This window comes from Parasteatoda tepidariorum, chromosome 1 (assembly GCF_982258835.1).
Source record: "Parasteatoda tepidariorum strain Cologne lab strain chromosome 1, Ptep-v5.0, whole genome shotgun sequence".
Taxonomy (NCBI): domain Eukaryota; kingdom Metazoa; phylum Arthropoda; class Arachnida; order Araneae; family Theridiidae; genus Parasteatoda; species Parasteatoda tepidariorum.
In genome coordinates, this window is record NC_141755.1 from 38,461,404 (window position 1) to 38,467,732 (window position 6,329).

The 6,329-nt window shown below is 28.3% G+C and overlaps 1 long non-coding RNA gene across 1 annotated transcript; it reads right to left on the reverse strand.

The window, feature by feature from the left end:
• Positions 1 to 3,184: 3,184 nt before the first annotated feature.
• Positions 3,185 to 5,710, reverse strand: LOC122270026 (uncharacterized). Its single transcript, XR_011636703.2, has 3 exons — positions 5,598 to 5,710; positions 5,239 to 5,431; positions 3,185 to 3,746 (listed from the first exon to the last, which is right to left on the reverse strand). It is a non-coding gene; the product is annotated as an uncharacterized LOC122270026 (long non-coding RNA).
• Between the last annotated feature and the right edge of the window lie 619 nt (positions 5,711 to 6,329).

Below are 6,329 nucleotides of genomic sequence, written 5' to 3' on the forward strand. Positions count from 1 at the left end.
AATTGTGACGAACAATCTTTTGAAGAAACGAGTGAGAGAAGAAGAGATTTGTCACATTATTTTGCGCAAAGCTAGTTGGTATTCTTTTGCTCCAATTTGTGAGGCTAACATGGGGGATGAAAATGAGTTTGACGAGAATGACTGGTAAAAGGTGACTCTCCGGATGGTAAAAGATTATTGAGAGTGCACTTAGCTGAATGAAATGTTTAATCGATTCCAAATACGGATCGACATGAATTTTCTATAGAGTAAAAACAGTGATGTAACTGATTTTGCTGGAAAACAAATTAAAGAAAGCAATGTATTTTCTACAAAAAGAATTGCTGAAAACAGAAGAAAAAGAAACAATTAAATCAACATTAGTGTCCAAACGAAACATTGAAGATTCCGTTATCAATTTAAAAATCATTTTCGGTTAATTCACAAATCTTTCTACCAGAACAAAGGTATTATTTCTTTTTAACTTTAATAAAAAAAACGTATCTAAAATTAAATCTTTTATAGTGATAAGTTGAAATATTTTTGTTAGAACATTTTTCTCGTAAAAGTAAATTAAAATTTGTTTTATAACTTTGAACTGCTTCCAAAGTTGCTGATATTTCTGCCGGAAACTTTTATCTTAACTATCTAGAAGACATAAAATCATTTTTATAACTTACTTGACGCTTAAGAGAACATAAAGTTTACTCTTACTTCTTTGAACATTTGTGAAGTTTATGTACTTTATAATGGCATGATAAGAAAAAAAAAGTATTTTACTGATAAATAAATTGAGCAAAGAAAATTGTTCAATGCGATTTTTAGAACTAAATTTTTTGCTTTATTGGTGATGTAATTTTTTATGCAACGAAAATGTATATCATACAATGACTGATTTATATATGGTTAATGTTTGACTTTATCTACGGCGTAACATTGTTTGTTCTATGATGTTGTATATTGAATAGTATATAGCTTTTGTATTAGTCGATTAATATATTGTGCATGTATACATATTACGAAGTATGTGATTTCATTAAACAGCTAGATATCATTAAAAACATTAACGTTTAACAATTGAAGTGAGCCAATCTCGTTTCGAAAATAGATTAAAATCTTTGGAAAAGAATATTTTGTCGTAATGACTTGACTTTCACTAATTTCAAAGGAAAAATTTCTGAAATACGGAAACTGTTAAATCATAGTTTATAGATATTGAGCTTAAGAACAGACAGATGACATTAAAAAATAAGCTGTAGCTAGATGGGAAACTTCAACATGAGACCTTTGGTCTAACTAGTGCTGCTATATCAAGTATGATGAATTGATTCCTAAGTGTATTGATTAATCTAGGAAGTCATGAAGTCATGTGGGTGAATATTTACAAACAAATTATGAAATTCATTATTAATATGGGCAAATTACTCCACAGATGAAACTAAAAAATTTTCAATCAACCCATTAAATCATCATCTTTTGGTATGATACCACAGGTTAGGCCAAATATCTTCTGTTTCAAATTCTTATCCAGGATAGCCTATTTCTTGTCAAATTTTATTCTATTTTTTAAACAAATCTCGTTCAGCAGCTCTCGTAATTATAGCCACCGTATTTTCAAACTGGTGAAAGGCTTTGTTTAATTTTTTTTAAACTGTGCTGAATTGTTACTGTTATTTAAATTTTTATTTTTTCAAGTAATAATAAACAGCCAATATCCATTCCGTTAACATAAATAAAGATACAAAGAATTACGTTTGTTATCTTAAAACAAAAACTATTGAGATCATGAAGAAAGTATTTTAGAATTTTTTTTAATTGGTATATAGCCAATTGGTCTAAATTTTGTGCTTTTTATCATTACATTAATAAGTTCCAAGCTTTCTATTATATTTAATTTACCAGTAATAATATGTTTACAATGTTCATAAGCAAAATCAAAATATTTCTCTTCTTCATAGTGACAATCATTATCAGTTTAATTTTCCCTAAATTTTTGCTAACATCATTAGAAATAAATATAGTTCGACCATGAGATTCATTGTATTTAAAGTTTATAATTATGTTAAACTCTTTCCATAAAAACAAATTTTATAAATTTTAAAAAAATTTATCAAATTTTATCTTATTTGTTAAGGTTTTCAAAAGTTAAGGGTTTTAAGGGTTATTAAGGGGTTTGAAAGTTAATGACGAAATATAAATGTTCTATTTTTTTCATTTTTGTTCGGGGAAATTTTATCCTTTAGCCTTTACAAGATCGAAATTCATTAATTCGAAACAAAGAATATTGAAGTGTAAATTAATAAATTTCGATCTTGTAAGCTAAAATGAGTAAAACTATCCCAAATAAATAGCTATATATATATATATATATATATATATATACAACTGAAAGATGCCTTTTCAAATTTTCGTCTTGGCGCATAAGTTTGATGCTAATAGTTGGATGCCACTTTAATCAGGTTATCATATTTTTTTTCAATTTTAAAGAGGTTTTTTTTTGTATTGGATTGGAACTTCTATTAGGGTCATTATCAAAATTTGGTTTTATTTAGAAAATGATTTTGCCGTTAGAAGTATGCAAATTTAAATTACAAAAAATAATCCTGCTAATAATGTCATGTCTGTTATTCAATTTTTCATATCTGTTATTAAATTTGTTATGTCATTATCAGATAATGTAAGAGACTAGCCAATTTTGCAAAAATTCAGGAAACTCAATAATTCTAATTGATTTAAACTAAAAAAGTATCGATGTAAATTATCCAGTTGAGTAAGTTTAGAAATATTTTATAAATTATTTTGCGCCATAAAAGTAAAAACAAGTAAAAACATGTATAAAAAAGTATAATACATATCTACCATAAGTATCATACACGAACTTCAATCATGTAAAAAATTGTGAAAAATTTATGCTAACAGACATGACATCAGTTTGCCACCAGTGTAAAAATTGGTTAATCCACAAAATACTAATAACCTTAAAATGTTTGCAATTGTTTTTATACAATTTTAACGATATAATTTTGAAAATTCAACACAATCATTAAATACTAGAGGAAACGTTTATTACCTTAAAAGAATGTATAAGGAAAACATTAGGGTTTTATGTTAGGTGAAGCAATGCATAAAGCAGATCAATATTGAAACAAGGTTTTTAGTTTTTTTTTTTTTATTTATTTATTTTTTTTCTTTTTATCAATATTATGACTTATATCACATTAATCAATAGTAGTTCAAAATATTTGAATTTTCATGACATAGTCGGGAAAGTTTTCAGTTTCAAAAAAGAGTCCACCTTTTTAGGGGCTCATGTCACACAAAAAGAGTCCAACCTTTTAGGGGCTCATGTCACACAAAAAGAGTCCACCCTTTTAGGGGCTCATGTCACACGAAAAGAGTCCACCCTTTTAGGGGCTCATGTCACACAAAAAGAGTCCACCCTTTCAGGGGCTCATGTCACACACAAAGAGTCCACCCTTTTAGGGGCTCATTTCACACTATAATCAACGGTCCTTCAATATCTTTAAGTTTTTCTGTCACAGTCGGGAAAGTTGTCCATTTCAAATAAAGAGTCCATCCACTTAGGGGCTCATGTCACAGAAAAATTAGGCGTCAAACTTCTTCACATTTCTCTTGAAAATGTCCAAGAAAGTATTGACGTTCTCAGTATGGACAGTTTAGTCCTTACAATTATTTGGATCATTTTTGACCTCGGAATTGCCAGTGTCATTAGGATCACCGGAGAATGCTGCATCCAGATTTTCTGGCTGTAGAAAAGTAAAAAATAAATAAAAATTGCTGATTATCAATTCACAGATCATATATAAAGAATATAATGTAAAAATGGTTTAAATGAAAAATTTCCGAAAAGATTGAAAACAAAACAAAATGTAACAGCATATCACATTTTCGTATTCTCTTAAAATAGCATCGTTGTCACAAAAATATAAATCTAAGTACATCTACGTAAATTTAGAAAAAAAATAAAATTCAGTTTGAAATAGATCTGCGTTAATTTAAAAAAATTAAATTCAGTTAATAGATTTTTAAAATGGAAAAAATATGCAAACAAATTTTAAAAAAGTAAAATTTTAAAAACTCAACAGTTTTTGTCTAAATGGTTCCAATAGACTCTCTTTACCTATTGGTCTATTTATAGAAGCAATGGACACTTTATCTTTGTTTTTAAAACTTGGTTGTTATTATTAAGGGAATTATAAATAGTTATAAAATTTCACCTAATTTTTCTATAAATAATTTTACTAGTGAGGAAGTTTAAAAGAATTTTATATTGACCCCCCCCCCAATGGATCAGGCTAACATTGCTTTTTACTATTTCCTCTAAAAAAGTCTATATTGAACTTTTAAATAGGGAATTAATAAAAAGTTGGATGAAATGAAATTAATTTCTGTGTAAGCGTTATAGGAGAAGAAATGTTGACATGCACTAAATAAAATTCTAAATTGTAATAGAAGAAGGTATTAAAAATATACTACTTCACTATACTAAAAAGACCATTTCGAACGCACGATTATGATACATTTGAAAATTAATTTGGTTTATTTGATTTTTTTTCGAATTTTTTCCTTTTTTATTTATTTATTTTTTTTTTGCTGGTAGTAATGTCAACTTTAGATGCGTAGTGAAATGTAGTCTTGGTCGTTTTACCAGATACTGACGAAAAAATTTTGGTAACTATCTTATCTCTTGAGATTTAAAAAATATGTTTTTCTGAATAAAAATGAAAGATTTATGATTAGAAGAGCTACATCCTTTTCAGTTTCTTAAAAATTTAACATCATAATCTCGAAACTTACAATAAAAAAAACTTCTACCCTACCAATATTGCGCACAACACTGTTTTTGTTTACTTTTTTTAAAGGAAAAAGAAACTTGACTAGCACAAAATCTAACTCTTATTGAGTCAGTGCATTCAAGAACTTTCAATTTATTTATATTGATCTGGTATCATTGCGATTTGAAAATGAAAAAAAAACTGATGTTGCTAACTTTTAAATTAAACAATCTATACAAGCCTCATTACCATTTTTCTACACTAGCCCCACAAAGACTTATTTTTTAATGCCTAATGCTACAATTCTAGTTGGCTTAAAGATGTTTGGTTGCTTGCACGCATATAAGTAGAATAAAAAAAAATTGCCATTATTTGTTTGGATTTATAAAAATGGAATCAAGAAATAAAAATAAATTACATATAAAATAAGCATTACTGATACGAGCAAGCAATATTAAATTACCTGAGCCAAATTGAGATCCAAATATTCTGATCCAATTCTCCCCACGAAGGGTTTAATCACATCATAGTTGTCCAAGACAACATCTTTGAAGTATGATTTGTGGTTGAAGGGCTTCCCCTTTTTTTTCTCAACCACTCCATCATCTTCCTTCAAATAGCCATATTTTTTAACGCCAGATCTTTTGACGTTGACTCTAAAAGGAAAATTAAAATAACAAAACATGGGCATTTATCATCGATTTTACTCAATAAAACTATTATTTCAATCTTCTCTATCTTAAATAAATGTTATGAAGAAAGTATAAAAATTGTTAGAAATAAAAACATTTAACTACTGAGCCGGTTTTAAGGGTAACTCACAATTCAATGTTTTTCAGACACCTTTTCTGTCAAAATACCTTTTCAAATACCTATTTTATTTTAATTTTACTTTAAAGCTTTTAATAATAACGGCGTCTAACTTCTTTTCTCTGTCCGCCTGCGATAATGCTGATTTGCCTCTTTCTAGTTCAGCTTATCTCACGAATCCGATTCCAGTTGCAATCTTATCTTCAACTAAGATTGATTATCTTCAACTAAGACTGGAATGTAACCAACCTATTATCTTCTTTAAATTTCATTTCGAGTGCCTTACTGTGGAACTAAAACAAATGGCACTACGATACTAATGCTGAAAGTAATGTTACAGACAGATATTAGTGCCAAATTTCATGTTCTTTTGCTCATCGAGTAAAGATATCACTGAATTGGTAAGAGTTCAGTAATACTATTTTGGAACATTTTATTGAATCCATCCGTTTATAAAATAAACTTCTATGCTAGTTGATCTTTATACTTGAAAATTCATAGTCGCTATGGTAAAAGCTTGCAATCGGGGACTCTACCTTCATTTTGTGATAAAAAATAAACTAATATATATGAAAGTAAAACAAGAACCAATCACATAGGGGTAAATAAAACTTGCGGTAACTCGAAGGGGCCATCAACAAAGTTCTAGTGTAGAGTCGGTGGCTCCTTGGTTTGGCGATAATTTTAGTCCAGTTTTGCTGATATCACATTTCTTGTTACCAGGTTATGCTTGCAATTTTTACT